Source organism: Rhinolophus ferrumequinum, chromosome 16 (genome assembly GCF_004115265.2).
Source record: "Rhinolophus ferrumequinum isolate MPI-CBG mRhiFer1 chromosome 16, mRhiFer1_v1.p, whole genome shotgun sequence".
Classification (NCBI taxonomy): Eukaryota; Metazoa; Chordata; class Mammalia; order Chiroptera; family Rhinolophidae; genus Rhinolophus; species Rhinolophus ferrumequinum.
In genome coordinates this window covers 57,966,305-57,983,367 of record NC_046299.1, presented here as the reverse complement: position 1 = coordinate 57,983,367, position 17,063 = coordinate 57,966,305, and the positions used below count along the sequence as shown (strand labels likewise).

The following is a 17,063-nucleotide window of genomic DNA, read 5'->3' as shown; positions in this document are numbered from 1 at the left end:
TGTTGATCTTTTTTCTTTTCTTTTTTTTTTGGTGTTAAAAATACTTAAGATTCATCCACTTAACAAATTTCAAGTATACAACATGGTATTATTAAGTATTGTGACATTGCCGTACCTTAGGTCTCTAGAAATTATTTAACCTGCATAACTGCAAGTTTGTACTCCTTGTCTATCATCTCTCATCTATCCCACTCCTCTCTGCTTCTGAGAGTTCGACTGTTTTAGATTCCATATTCCATATATCAGTGAGATCATGCAGTATTTGTTTTTCTATATCTGGTTTATTTCACTTAGCATAACGTCCTCCAGGTTTATCCATGTTGTCAAACGTCAGGATCGTATTCTTTTTTAAGGCTGAATGATATTCCATATATGTGGAATATATGTATAAATATATTTTAAGAAAACCACTTTGTTTACCCATTCACCCATTGAGCATTATTTAGGTTGTTTCCATATCTTGGCTATATGAATAATGCTGCAATGAACATGACAGTGCAGAAAACTATTGAAGAATCTGTTTCAGTTCTTTTGGATATATACCCAGTTATAGTTGTAATTTTGTGAGGAACACCCACACTGTTTTCCATTATGGCCATATCAATTTACATTCCCACCAACAGTATACAGGGTTCCCTTATCTCCACATACTTGCCAACACATCTTTTGGTTTTGTTTTTGATAATACCCATCCTAACAGGTGTGAGGTGAAATCTCAATATGATTATGATTTGCATTTCCCTGATGATTAGTAATGCTGAAGGCCTTTTAGTCGACTATTGGTCATTAGTATGTCCTCTTTTAAAAATTTCAATTATGTCTTTGCCAATTTTAATCATTTTCTGTTTTCTTGCTATTGAGTTGTAAGAGTTGTATATTTTGGATATAATCCCGTATCAAACACATGCTCTGAAAATAGTTTTCTATTACATAGGTTGCCTTTTCACTCTGTTGATTGTTTCCTTTACTGTGCAGAGCGTTTTAGTCTTTTCTCTTTTTTTTTGACTTTTGCTGTCTGTGCTTTTTGTGTCATATGCAAAAAAAAAAAAAAAAAAAAAAATATTGCCAAGACAATTGCCAAGAAGATGTTTCCCTATGTTTTTTTCTAATAGCTTTACAGTTTCAGGTCTTAAATTTAAGCCTTTAATCCATTTTGAGTTAATTTTTGTGTATAGAATCAGGTAAGTGTCTCATTTCATACTTTTGTGTGTGGATATCCACTTTTCCCAGCACCATTTATTGAAGAGACTATCATTTCTCCATTGTGTGTTCTTGGCATCCCTGTCAAACATCTATTGACTTTAAATGTGTGGATTTATCTCTGGGCTCTGTATTTTGTTCCATTGGTCTATATGTTTGCTTTTAGGCCAGTATCATTCTGTTTTGATCACTGTAGTTTTATAATATTCTTTAAAATCAGAAAGTGCGATGGTTCCAGTTTGTTCTTCTAGCTCTATTGTTCCAGTTACAGAAGGTCTTCTGTGGTTCCATACGAATTTTAGGATTTTTTTTTTCCTTTTCTGTGTCTGTTAAGGATGCCACTGGTACTCTGACAGAAATTGCATTGACTATGTAGACCATTTCGGGAATATGGACATTTAAACAATATTAATTCTTCCAACCATCTCTTCTTGATGAAGACTTGCCAGGATCCTCCTCCAAATCCCATAGTATCACTGCACTTGTTTCATCATGGTGCAGACCTGCTCAGTTCCCTGTAGAACCAAGACCCAATGAATTGTCCCCGTATACAAATTACTAACATTTGTAGAACTTTTTATACCTGTGAAAATGGAGGTTCAGAGGGTTGAGTGACCATCAAGTTCAAAGAAAGAATAAATAGCAGGGCCTAGGTTTCATATCAAAGTCAAGGCAGACCAGTTGACTAACAAGTCATCTTGCCTAAACTACAGGAATCTGTTACCAATACCATTTTCTTTGAAATCTTTTCAATATATACTAATGGTTTATTGTGTCCATCTGAAAACCAGATATGCAAATGGATTCATACTTTAATGTGATAAAGTTGGTATAATTTATTATTTTGGTTTTAAAGTTATCTATTTATATCCTTATTTCCAGCCAAGTGTTCACTCTGTGGTTCTTATTTCTCAGTCTCCAGCGAAATAACCAGTGTCCAGATAAAAATATCACTTCTGAGAGTCTACAAAATTGCTCCAGGATTTAAACATAGCTAAGAAAGAAAGATTAACTATTAATCTGCTGTGCATAAGGAAATTCACAAATTTCTAAATCCAAAGGGACTTGCTCTGCATTTATATGACCTGAAGTCACATTCCTTTCTGGGAAGAAATCCAGAATACGTGTGTATTTTTCTATATTTAAGCTAAGTCAGCAAGCAATTTTTTATAGTCAGCAATGACCACAGAAAACAATAAAAATGCCATTTTAATCACTCTCAAAATTTAAAACAGAGGCTTAATAATTAGAGTGAGTCGATATGAAAAAATAAAGGGCTTATAGTAAGCTAACATATGATATCTTGTGTTAAGTGTTTTAGCACATTAATTGTATAACTGCAGATGAAATAACTGCCGAGGGATCAACCTTCTTGCAGCTATCTGGATTACAGATAAATTGATTCTATTGTTTGAAAGATAATTCAAGCATTCAGAAAAAAAGATAGCAAGGTTCCACAAAGTTATTTTTAATCAAGATTACAGATAAAGATATTTGTCACACAAAATTGCCTTTGAACCCCAATTATGTTAATGAACATACCTCACTCCAAAACCTCTGAGACACAGCAAACACTGATACTATAAACCACAATAAAACAGGAGGGAGAATTAAGGAAGTAAAAAACTACCATTAATGAAACAAAAAGCCAAAATTATAGTGTAAAACTAAATAAAACTAAAACGGGGCTCTTCGGGAAATAATGAAACAGGTAAACTGTCCCCTAATATCCAAATCTAATAAACGTAACACAAAAAGAATCGCATACCAATTACTTGTATACGTGGGCACACAATTCAAAATGAAATTGCTGGCAAAAGGAATCCAGTAGTGTACTAAAATAATAAAACATCATAATCAAATAGAGCGTATTCCAAGCATACAAGGATAATTCAACCATACCACATTTAAAGCCATAAGTAGGTAATTAAATATATTAAATGATAACAACCAATAGGCAATTGATAAACATAGCAGTTATTCCTATTTAAAACACAGTAAACAATAAACATAAAGAAACTCTAAAATGACAAGCAGGGAAGAGATGCGCGCTCTCAATTTAGCATTGTTTTGGGAATTTTAATTAATGCAATAGGACAAGTAAATTAAATAATAAGTATAAATGTTCCATAAGAAGAATAAAAGTAAACTTTATTTACCAATACTATAAAGATTTACCTGAAAAAAAAAAAAACCCTAAAAATTACTAAATAGTTTAAATATTCCTAAGAGGATTTGGTAAGATGTGTAAATTACATATATTGGGAAGGAATTTAATCTAAAAATTAAATTTGAGAGGAGTGACCCTCCTCTCAAAACAAACAAACAAAAAAAACAAACAAAAAAAAGAAGAAGAAACTTAATAAGAAAATTGAAGACACAACTTTTTAAAAACTGTAAAATATATTGAAAACTATAAAACAATGAGCAAATAGAGACCATTCCATTATCCTGAAGGAGACAATATATCATCAATCATTTCCCCATGTTAACATATAAATCTAATGAAATTTCAAACAAAATCTCAATTTTAAAAGGAATCCAACAAATAACTTTAGCATGTATATGAGAGAAGAAGTACCTAAGGGAAAGCGGGAAAATTTCAAGAAAGAAGCAAAATGAAGGACACCATTTCTTTCTGGAATTTAAAATATCATTCAACTACTTAATCACAATAGTATACACGTATTGACATAGGAATGCACAAATCAGCCTGAAGAAACAAATAGAAATTTCAGGAATAAACGCAAATGCATGTTAGAACTTAATATACAAAAAAGTAATTATCGAATTCAATGGAAAAAATATTTCATAAGTGGTATTGGTAAAACTGGATAGTTATCTAAAAGAAAATAAAACTAGGCTCCCACCAGAGACCATGTACCAGAATGGATTCTAGATATATTATATAATTGTATGTAAAAATAAAATATGAAATATATGAGAAAAAAATATGTGAGATTCTTATGTAAACCTAGAACAGGTGACAGGGCATAAATAAGGACTGAAATTTGAGAAGCCATAAGGGAAAGTAGGTAGCAATACTGACTACATAATATTTTTAGCATTTTTAGCAATTGATTAGAATAAAGTAGCTAGTCAATCAAAAGTGAAGTGTAAGATATGAACAAGTAAGGAAATGAAGCCTTAATCAGAAATGTAAATTGTCAATAAAGAGATAAATAAGGAAATTCTCAAACTTACTTTTAGGCAGAAAAAAATGTTATTTAAAGTTAGATATTTTTTCAGCATCATGTTTGTAGAAATACATAAAACTGTAAGATTCAGGAACTTTTCAGAGTATGAATTAGCACATACATTTGATCCACCAATCCCATTTTAGTGAATCTTTCTCATAGGAATCAAAACAGCAATATATAAATCTACTTGCTGTTTTACTCATTTAAGAAATAATTGTTATGAACCTAGATATATGGTCACAAGGAAAATGACACAGCTATCCTATGAAATCATGGGAGTCATTAGAAGAATGAGTTTGAATAGTAGATACATACATATGTAAATGCATTTATACTCCTATAGAAATATACATGATTTACTGTTATATTAAAAAATCAAGTTGTAGAGTACATATTGTCCACTATGATTGTTTTTTAAAATGCCCACTACATTTATGCACATTTTGAGCAAAAAGATAAACACCAAACACCAGTATACTAACATGATTATTTTAGAGAGGGAGAGATATTATTAACATTTAAAATAATGTTTTGATTTAACTATGATGTTTTTGAGTAGGCCAAAAATGTTTCCACTTTTATAAATCTAACTTGATAGCTGGTATCAAGGCAGTAAAATCTTGGAAAAATGATGGAGTAAGAATACCTGAAAACCCAATTCTCCCTAAAAGCTATGAGAAAACTGGCAAATAATCATCAAAATCTACTTTTTTGTACACCTGGAAATTAACTAAAGGCTGGGGGGAAAATGCTAGGACAATTTATTTACCTTTTTTTAAATGAACAAATGCTGGTAAGAACAGTAAATTTTGTGATGTTTTAACTTACTTTTTTTCCCATTCCCCTCTCTGAGTTCCATGGTAGCCTTGAAAATAAACAGCTTCACAACAATGGTAATTATGAAAACAACAACCTATCAGATCTTGGTGGGGGTTGAAGAGGTTTGGAGATCGCACAAAAGCTCCATTGCTTATAGAATTATCACTGTGTAACCAGTTTGGCTTTTCCTCATGGAAAAGCTCCGTTTATAAGGTTGGTCTTTACTGCCATGACTGCGAGCTTAGGTATTGAAAAACCCTATATATAGGGTATTTGTTGAAAACAATCAGAGATAATTATTTAAATTACAGCTTTTGGAGATAGTGATACCTGTTGGAGCAAACAAAAGGCTAGTCAAAAATCTTTAATACGAAGAAGTTAAAAAGTTAGAGATTTTGAAAAGCTACAAAACTTTCTTGGGGATTTAGATGTGTCTGAGTAGGGCTGGGTGCACAACCAGAAAAGACCAGAGAAACCCATAATCTCTCACTTTGCTGACTGTTTTGAGTCTTTGCAAAAATAAGAAGTGAAGGTTCAAGCAGAATTGTAAACAGCCAAACGTTGAAGCCATACGACAACACAAACACAGAACCCCTTGGCAGTGGGTGGGAGATGTATTGGTTAAAGGCATTAAAATAAATAAATAAATAAATAAATAAATAAATAAATAAATAAATAAATAAAAATACAATCGTTATCTGACCCATAACAAACCCAGCATAGATTTCATACATATATGAAATATATATATATATATATATATATATATACACACAGACTATACAGAATTAGTCTATGAAAACCACTAAAAAGCAAATATCAACAACAGCAAAAACAACAACAAAAATAGCAACAACAAAGGCTAGAGGGGAAGAGGATTTGATTTAGAGAGTGATATATATTAAATTATTTAGAATTTGAAGTTTAATAAAATAACTGAAATGAAAAACTCACTAGAGGACAAAAATAGCATATTTGAACTGTCTATCCATTGATGATTATCTATTCTGAGAAATATAAATAAAAGAATAAAAGAATATAAATAAAAGAATAAGTAAAAATGAATAGCACAGCAGAGACCCATGGGACACCATAAAGGACACTAATATACGAGTATGCGTAATGAATGAAAGTCCTAGAAAAGAGGAGAGAGAATGTGGCAGAAAGAATATTTGAAAAAATAATGGCTGAATGCTTTCCAAATTTGATGAAAAACACCAATATACATTTCCAGAAGTTCAAAACCTTCAAGTAGAATAAACTCAAAGAGATTCACGGCTAGATACATCAGAGTCAAACTGTCAAAAGCCAAAGAATGAGAGAGAACCTTGAATGCAGAGACAAAAAAATGACTCATTATATACAAGTGAACCTAAAAAAGGTTAATAGCTAACTTACCATTAGAAAACAAAAGAGCGCGGGATGGCATATGCAAAGTGCTAAAAGAAAAAGATTGCCAACCAAAAATCTATATCCATCCATACGACCATTCAAAAATTAAGGAGAAATAAAGACATTTAAAAATAAACAAAAACTGAAAGATGGCATTGCTAGTTGACCTGCCTTACAATAAATAAAAAGTATTAAATGGATGATAGGTATATAGATAGATAGATAGATAGATAGATAGATAGATAGATAGATAGATAGATAGATAGATAGATAGACAGGTAGACAGACAATCAAAGTCCTTCAGCTTGAAAGAAAAAGACACTGAACAGGAACTCAAACCCACACAAAGAAATAAACAGCATTACTTAAAGTAACTTCATAGGTAAATATAAAAGATAGTAAAAATGTACTTTTTGTGGATAACTCTTTTCTCCTCCTGATTTAAAAGACAACTGCAAGCAATGATTATGCAACTGTACTGATGGATTTAGTATGTGAATGCTGCAATTTGGATGACAGTAATAGCACAAAAGAGGTGAGAGGTTGAGCTTTGACATTGAGTTAATACTAATCCAAACTAGATTGATTTAAGTGAAGCTGTTAATTGTAATCTCCAGAGTAACTACTATAAATAACTAAACTCATACTAATATCTGCCAAAAGAGAAGTCAAGATGAAACTTATTACTCAAGAAAAAGAACAAAATATATAATGATAAATTTTCAACACATCAGGAACAAATGACAATTACAAACTTAAATGTACATAACAGGAGAGCCCTAAAATACATGAAGTGAAAATGGCAGAATTGAAAGAGAAGTATATAATTCAGCAATATTAGTGGGAGACTTCAATCTTTCAATAATGAATAGAGCAACTTGGCAAAAGATCAATAAGGAAATACAAGACCTGTGCAACACTACAAACCAAACAGATCTAACAGAATACTCCACCCAACATTCTTTTCAAAAACACCAGAACATCTCCATGGTGACAGAAAAAGTATTTGTCAAAAATCAAACACCCCTTTCTGATTAAAAAAACTCTCGACACACTAGGAATAGAAGAAAACTTCCACATCCTGATCAAGGGCATCTATGAAACACCCACGACATCATGTTTAACGACAGACAATGGGATGCCTTTCCCCTAAGATCAGAAATGAGCAGACAAGATGTCTACCCTTGTTTCTTCTATTAATTTAGAGATGCTAGACACAGAAGGCCACATTTTGTATCATTCTCTTGATAGGAGATGTCCAGATTAGGCAAATACATAGATATGGGAGGAAGATTTGTGGATATCAGCAGATGGGAGATGGGGGAATGCAGAATGATTGCTAGTGGATCTGAAGTTTATTTTCGGGGTGATGAAAATATTCTGAAATTAGGTTGTGGTGATGGTTTTGCAACTCTGTGAACACAATAAAAACCTCTGAATTGCCCTCTTTATAAAGAATGAATTTTATGAGAGGTGAATCGTAACTCAATAAAGCTCTTAAAAATACACTGAAAATAACTATCACCATAATTCCGTGAACATTTCAGAAGAGTAGTTATTGTGTATGTATTTTTCTCTACAAATACACTTCAGAGAAAAGTTGCTATTTTGGTCAAATTAATAAAAGTTTAATATCCACTCTAAGCTTCAGCTCAATCAAATGATTGATCATTTAAGGTTTTCATTCCTCCAGAATGAGCAAAGGGTACCAAGAATGCATTAATGTATAATCAGTTATGTATTCTAAATTCACCTTCAATAACAATACATATATTTCAGTTCTCTTTCAGCAATTGTTCTATATATGTACTATATAGAATCATTCTATAATTATAATGATATATAAAAATAATTTTAAGTTAACATGCTATCACAATACACAGACTGTCTGATGGATTCTGGTGACGTTAATAAAATGACATTCTCCTAAGACAGTTTAAATTCATGATTATATTATATTAAATGCTGGTATAGTGCTTCATGCACACTGAGTTCATATATTTGTTTTTGGCATCAGACAAATGACATTTAAATGATCAGCCAACATTTCTTTCTAAAAATTAATTCTTAAGATGTGATCTATATTACTTGAACACAATCCTATTGATGTGCACAAATTCTTCACCTAGACTGAAATATAAACATTTCACTAATCAAAAAGCACCTACTATATGTTTGATACCAAATGTAGCCCAAATACATGGTCTAAGTGACAGAAAGAAAATGGTATTTACAGAAAAAAAACTGTATCTACAAATTTACATCGAAGGTGTCTTCAAATTACGAAACAGCCATGTATAATTTATGTGATTCATACATTCAGTTTAGTTGGAGCAGAGACCACACTTACGTGGTACATGTGCCAACCTCACCAAGTTCCGGCTGCAAATCTGCCATTCTTAATTGACAGCTTCCACCCAAGCATAGAAAATAATTTACCACATAGCAAAGCTGACTTGATCACCTAGTTCTTCCAAAAATTAAAACAAATTGGTCTCTACGCTATTTCCAGAAATCGAATCTACTCTGGGGATTACCGCTGGCACCGTTCAATTCCAATTTGAAAACAATAATTCAGAAAAACAAGGCATATGTTACGGGCAGCTTGGCAACAGCACTTTGGTCACTGCTTGCAATGTCCCTGGCTCTGAGCGGTACGCACCATAGATCCTAATCATCAACACTAAATATTTAAGACATGAAAGATGATCTTTTTGTTGTCACCCCTACAATCATCTTGCAAAGTGTGTAGAGCAGAACACTAGGACAATAAAATCGTCTGGGAAAAATTAACAGAGGTGTCCCCAGTCAGAGAGGTTTGGGAACCACAGTACCGATCTATCCTTGGAGGTCATAGTGCATATGAGCACATTACAAGTTCTCAGAATTCACTCTGGGAGAACTCTTGTTTTAATTCGCTTAAAGTTTTTAATCAAACATATTGAGCATCACCATGTCTCTTTATTTGATACCTTTTCCAATCTCCTTCTCCAAAACAAAGTATCTTGGCAGGTCCTAAGTTATGTCTGATTCAGGATAAGCAAAAAGTAAATGTTTGCTGATTGAATGAAAGACATTTGCACGATGCTTAAACAAGTGCATTGAAATCCATGAAAGGATGAAGCCAAGCCAAAGACCCTCTGCAGCACTGTTGTTTGGCCAACGAACCATTTATAACCGATACATAATTATGTCCTCAAAAGCAAATGTGGCTGAAATTCTGGCTCACAGGGTAGCAAGCAGGAGCGGCTGGACAGATTGGTTCCACACTTTCACTGGACAAGTCTGAAGCTACATCGATGGTGGTTGTAGTTTCCAGGAGAGTACTACATGTTCTTTTCCAGAAAGCTTAAAGGTGTTCCAAAGGGAGGAGAGCCTATCTGAAAATCATGCGAATGCCACAAAGCATTACTCATGGGTGTTGGGTACTGGTGCAGAATGGGTATGCACTCGTTGATTTAAAAGAGAAGGGCGCAGAGAACTTGGGTGCAGCACTGCTTTTAATACCATCCTAACTCTGGCCAGGAAGAGGAAGAAAAACTGGACTGATAAAACCTCACTAAGTAGAGCTGAGTAAGCACCGTGGAAATGTGGGAAATTGAGTTTCTACAGGTGGAAAGCATCCAAAAACTTAGTCCTCTTTCTGCTGGGGGGTGACCCAGAACTCTTACATAACAATCTTTTCTTTTGTAACCAAGTGCAAAGACTTTAAGAACTTTCCTTTCAGACAGTCCCATAAGCCTCCATATGTCATGCGAAGATTATATCATTGTTGCCACACAGCCTTCTCTTTTCCCTTCTATGTAGCGCTTAACAGGATAAACGTTAACTTATCCTGACATAGCCTGTGAACTGATTTTCCCTGTCCTCAAACTGGTCCCCAAGTCTTTCAGGTGTGCCACATAAGAATCAAAAGCATCATTTAATTGGAAAATGAAGCATGATGATATGCTAGGTTTCAGAGCTTTGGGAAATGACAAGAGATAGGAGTTGCAGGTATTATTTATTTATTTATTTATTTTATTCACATGTGCTAGAAGTAGTGAAAGTTTGTTCACTGATAACTTGGATTTGTTAACTATCCAACAGTATTCACTATGTTGGTGTACAGTTTTGTCAGTTATAACACATGCAAAGATTATTGTTTCCACAGTCACAAACAGGATACAAAATCCCAACACCCCAAAGAATTCCTTCGTGTTGCCCTTTAATAACCACACCTTCCCTACCCTGCCCACACCTGGGAATCTCTGATCTGTCCCTTGCATTTTTAATGTCATAAGTGGAATCAGAGAGTATTATGTCTGGCTACTATCACTTAGAATAATGCCTTTGAGGATTCATTCAGATTGTCTGTAGTAATCGTTTTTTCTTTTTATTGCTGAGTAGCGGCCCATGGTATTCACACCCTCTAGTTTGTGTAAATGTTCACCCACTGAAGGACATTTAGGTTGTTTCCAGAGGTTGCTGTTATAAACACTGTTGTGCATGTTCATATATACACATGAATTTTGTTTCTTTAATTTCCTAAGTGTGCTTGTGAGGTCACACGGCAGTGGTATGTTTCACCTTGTAATAAACTGCCCAACTTTTCTAGAGTGGTCATATCCTTCTGCATTATGTGGATTTGAACAAACAAAGCCACAGCATTTGGTAGGAAATTATCTTTCATAGGTAGTTTACATAAGATGAGATGTTTCCTTTTTACAGCAAAAGATGATAAAGCGCCTATTAAGTACGTTTAGCTCTGTGTATCCTAAACCCAATTCACTTGGTTCATTTGTTCCTTGAGGATAAATACAGTATAAAATAAAAATTGATGAACACTAAAATGGAGTTACGTGTTACATAACTCTAGTTTAGTGTGAAATCATTGCATTCCTAATTATGACTTCTGTTCTGCTCAGAGCAGCTGGTACGACTGAATGTTTTAAGTCATGCAACAGACTCAGCAAGACGGTATTGCTAGGAATTGTTTCCTCCCATTACTAGAACACGGTGGCAAAGAGGACCAACCTAAGACTGGGCCATTAGTCAACCGCAGCCAGATTTTTCAATAGGTAAGTTCTCTACCGGGTATCCAGTGAGAGAGGTGGAAATGTGAAACGGATTTGCAAACCGCTGGCTTTGAGAGGAAGAAAAAATACGGAGAGAAACTGAGTCCCAGGTGACTTCTTTTGAGCTGGTGGATCAAACCTTGCCAGAGAACAACATAGTCCAATAGCTCCTGTACGTACATCAGTCTTTTCGAGTGAGTTTCTGTCACTTGCCTTACAAACTAATCTCATAATGATGTTACATTACATCCCTTTAAACAAACCTAAAATAATACAACATATAGTGAAAAAAAAAAGTGGGAGAAACGTAAAAGGCTGGAAATAAAGTAAAACATTGTTCTACTGTGCTTGGATGGTAGAACTATGTGACTGATTGCTCCTGTTTTTCAAAATCCTTACTTCCACATTTTATTTGATGAATAATTTCTTTCATTGAAGAGACAAGTAAATAAAAATTTGTGATTTGAAAATACATCTATACCCACAAAAAGGAGTATATTTTCTTAAGAACATGTAAATCCACCATGAAGAATATTCGGTTAGCAAATCAATCATAACTTACTGAATGCTAATGACTTTCTCTGCAGGAGAAAAAAATTAAAACCAAATTATGTAACTGAAACAATATTAACTTTAGTAATGTATATAAGTACAGAAAAATTATTTAGTTTTTCTGAGCCTCCATGTCAACATCTCAAAAAGTACTAGTGTATTTTGTTGCTCTCAGTTCCTGTTTTAGGCATGTGATCAAAGAAAGTGCATTGTTCCAAACTCAACCAGACTCCACCTTTGAAAATGCAGTTAGATGTTCCTGGAATGTTTAAACTCTACTTCAGTTATCCAAAGACACTGTCTTTGATATCTTGGTGGCCCAGTTTGCCTTAAAATTAGGGGGAAGAAAAAAAATTTCCATGGATCTTTTCTAAAATGATGATGGAAAAATCAATGGATTTCCATTTTGTCAAGCTAAGATGCTTTCGTTAAATTCAGTGTTGTTCAACCATGGAAAATAGTCTATCTTAAGACCTAATACTTGTACATCCTTGTAAACATCCGTGATGGTCTCAATTTATCCCTATAGTATTAATTTTAGTGTGTTTGGCTGCCTAATTAGATCCATAAAAATGCACAACTTATTGGTTTGGTTTTTCAGAGACTATTGATTAAAAAAATAATTTTCATCTGAAGAAGCTCAGTAAATCTCTGGGGAACGCTTCTTAATGCTTAAACATCTGATTGCATTAAGAAAAGTTCTGCAGTTGATCTTTCTTCAAAATATCATAAATTAAAGGTAATTAGGGGGACCAGCATAAAGCATATTGGCAACATCATAACTTCTTCCATCAACAACATCAATCTGTAAACACAAACGCTCCCAATGAATGATGCAAACAGCTTCTTACATCCTCTTTTGACTTGCATTAATTAGTATCTTTTTGTTGCTGTGTCCACTGTATCTTTGGAATATAAAGTCAGATTTTCCATATTAATACAAAGCTTCCCAAATATCTAACATGGAGATGATTTGATCTTACTAGTTCACATGTGTCAACTAGTTCTGTTTAAAAGGACACCTCCCCCATATATATATGGTTGTCCCTGATCTCATTCAGGCTCCACCTGTAGGTAAGGTGAATTGCCTTTTTCTTTGAACCCATATTTTAAACACACATACTGTAGGAACTGGCAGTTATTTTCCTCAAATAGTTTCCTCCATAAAGGTGTGACATGGCATATTTGGCCCTGAAATGTTTCCATCACTAAAATGACAAATTCTGATAGCAATTTAAAACCATCTTTCCAATTCAAAGCCTTCAAGGTGAAAATTTCCTTTCACAAAGTAATGCTCTCTAACTCTTCTAGTCTAAACTACCATTATCACTCATTCAGACTTCTGCATTTAAACGCCTAACTGGTATACCAGCATCCCTCTGGCCTCTTTCCGAGTGGTTTTCTGCTGGGCACCCAGACTGTGTAGCTTGATTGTGCTAGTTTGCATCCAGTTTTCACCATTTATTGACTATAAACATTATGGAATTTATATTACCCATCATTGCCTCCGTGTCTCCTTCTGAAAAACTGGGATTTTAACAGCATCCACCTTAGAGGGCTGCTGACAATTGTATCAGTTAATGTACTATAGGCTTCAAAGAGTGTCTTGCATGTAATTCAATAGGTGGTACTATCAGTGTTATTTTTAGTGAAACAAATATGGGTCGATGTGCCCGACACAGCCATGGCACCACCAAGGTCCACATCCTCATCTCGGCTGCACTGGTCTTATTTCGTAGATTTATTTCACTATGTTCCTTCTTTGCATATGTTTTCCCTGGAATATGTTTCCATGTATTTAGCCTGAAACATTGTTCTTTCTTTGTCACTACTTAATCCTTAGCTCTCAGCTCAAGCTTCACTTTCTTAGGGCATCTCTCTCTGATGGAACCAGGTCCACCTCTGGGCACTGTAGATTTACAAGCCTCTTTTACTTATATTTCCAGAGAACCAGTAAATGTTGCTATTTTAATTTTGGAGAAATATATAAAGAAATAATTATGATATAACTAAGTGTATAAAATATTTATAATTGAATTTTTATGGAGCTAAGGAGAAAGTGAATTATTCTGGAGACAAAATCAGAAAACAACTGAACTGGTCTTAAAAGATGAATTGGAATTTGCCTCAAAAAGGTAAAAATAGAAGTAGAAGCCATTGATGAGCAGAGTGTTGGGAAAAATTATGGGGACCATGAGGAAAAGGCCTCATTTCATCATCTTGAGAACCCTCCAAGTTAAGTGCTATTTTTGTCACTTTAGACGTGAGAAATCTGAGGATTAAAGTAACGTGCCTAAGACCCCCCACTAAGGACAGGATTTGGACATAAATTTAGATCTGGCTTTCCTACATCACCTTTGCTCTGAAGGCATATGTAGTGGTATGTAGGCATGAAAGAAAAAGATTCTCTCAGACACCACTGAGGTGGTCAGTGTGTGCGGAAACAGGCTATAAGGTATGTTGGTAAGTGAGGCTGAGAAGAGAGTTCAAGACTAGTACATAAAGAACTTGGTGTGTTTCCCATGGAGAGCAAAGAATCTCATCAAGTCAAGTCAAGCAAAGGGTAGATGTCATATCATTTGGGTCCAGCAGGAACTGAACTCATTTTTTCTGGGCACCGAGATGGCCCTCATCTTTCTCCTCCTCTCTTTCCACTCTCTGGACAACCTTCTCATACTTACACATGAATTGACCTGTCTGCCAACCCTCACAAGTTGGCACCATACACAAACTGACAGCAAGTTCTTGGTCTCAAGTTGGAACTACAGAGGGTGCCAAAAAAAGTGTATACACATTTTAAGAAAGGAAACAACTATTAAAATTACACTGATGGTAACCACTTTGAGCATCTCTTGTAATTGCAGAAGTCAAAGGTGACTTGTATTCATCTTTTGTTATCGGTATGTATTGAGTATTACAATTTTAATACAGTTGTTTCCTTTCTTAAAATGTGAATAATTTTTTTTGGCACCCTCTGTATTATGAGACGGGATCTGTTTCGGAGTGCTAGCCTTCCTTCATCCTCTTTCCTATGCTACGGGGTGCAAAATCACATGGGCCAGCTATGAGTTCAAGGGCAGAGCTAATCTTCCATGGGGAAGATCTGAGTTAGGACAGGCATTCCATAATAGGTCAACTAGATATGCTATACTAAACAGCTTGAAGTTTATCTTGAAAGCTATGTTTTACCGTTCCTGAAATACTACTGAACATTGATTTGTAATAGATGTATGCAAATTAACCACATTCAACAGCCAATGCAGTATGCTTCGAACCCTTGGAAGATGTGCCCTGATTAAATATTGACTGTCTCCAGCTTATTTGCAAGAAACTATCTAACACAGGAATTGAGAAGTAATATGTTCATCATCTTTTAATAGAACACATTTTTCAGTATGTTGACAATTATCTGAATAAACAACTGTGTACACCAAAATGAGAACTAAGAGTATTTCTATATTTAACACAATAGCTAAGCCCACAAATTACCTGAATGTGCCTATAATACATATACTTTAGTTTGCAGGAAAATATGTCATGTTTTTTTTGGTTATGATCAGGTGGGAGAAGGACATAATTAATTTTTTTTCCTTGTTCTCACAATTTTACAGTTCACAGCAAGCCTTGCAAATGAACTTTGTCACAGAGCTAAAAGAAGAGTACTCTTGACTGGAAAGGCTCAACTTCATAAAGATATAACTGTCTTTAAAGCAAATTCAAATGTGCTTGAATAATTAAGGGAAAAATAATAGTGTAGTTTACCTACAGTCATTCTAATATTAAACTCCATCCATCAAAATCAGGGCTCGCCCAGTGGCTCAGGTGGTTGGAGTGCTGTGCCCCTAATGACTCGGTTGCAGGTTTGAGTCCCACATGGGCCAGTGAGCAGCATCCTCTACAGTGAACAACGACTCTCCCTGGAGCTGAGCAACTGGAGGCCAGCGTGGGCTGCTGTGTGCTGGCGAGAGCTGCCCGAGGGGGAGTGCAAGGCTCATAAATACCACCTGCAAGGGCCAGGGAGCTGTGTCCTACACAACTAGACTGAGAAACAGCGGTGGGGCGGGAGGAGGTAGAAGAAGGGGGAAGAAAAACTCAAAATTATATTTATTCATGGTGGGCAGTTTCCCATTATCAATTTTGTAAATTGCCTAATAATTTTATGTAGCATAATTGCAAGAATCCCGCTTGTGTATTTTCCCTTCTCTTTGCTTCCATTTGAATACAAATTAAGGGTAATCATTAGCGAACCTTTATGGTAGCTGCTTACAGTGTAATGGTGTAAAATGAGCCTTAACAGGAAAGTCCTTGAAATACTTCTTTTAACAATAGGAGAGAAAAAATTCCCAGACTCTGTGATTTGCTGCATAAAAATGGGCAAACATGTGCAGGCAGATTGCTCACGAATCACTTTCATTGTTAAAACTCTGCTAAACGTTTCCACCTATGACCCACCAGTACGGACAATACAACATTTGTAAATCCAGACTCCCTATGAGTGTTTCCCACTGTAATGATTCATTTTAATGTCAATTTGGCTGGGCTACCGTGCCCAGCTGTTTGGTCAAATACTAGTCTGGCTGGTGCGGTGAGGGTGTTTTATAGATGTATTTAATATTTATGATCAGTTGACTTAAACAAAGGAGATTACCCTTGATAATGGGGACGGGCCTCAATCCAATCACTTGCGGCCTTAAGAGCAAAACACTGACTTTTCACAAAAAGTTCTGCCTCAAGATGGTAGCACAGAAATCCTGCCTGAGTTTTCAGCCTGCGGGTCTGCCCTACAGATTGTGGACCTACCAGCCAATGCTTTAGAATCCTCTGTCTCTGTCTCTCTCTCTCT

General features: G+C 35.0%; 1 protein-coding gene across 10 annotated transcripts in view; it reads right to left on the bottom strand.

Annotated features, from left to right (window-relative positions):
* The window catches only part of NRG3 (neuregulin 3), a 1,097,333-nt gene that overhangs the window by 554,209 nt on the left and 526,061 nt on the right, over positions 1 to 17,063 (bottom strand). The window lies entirely within an intron of this gene.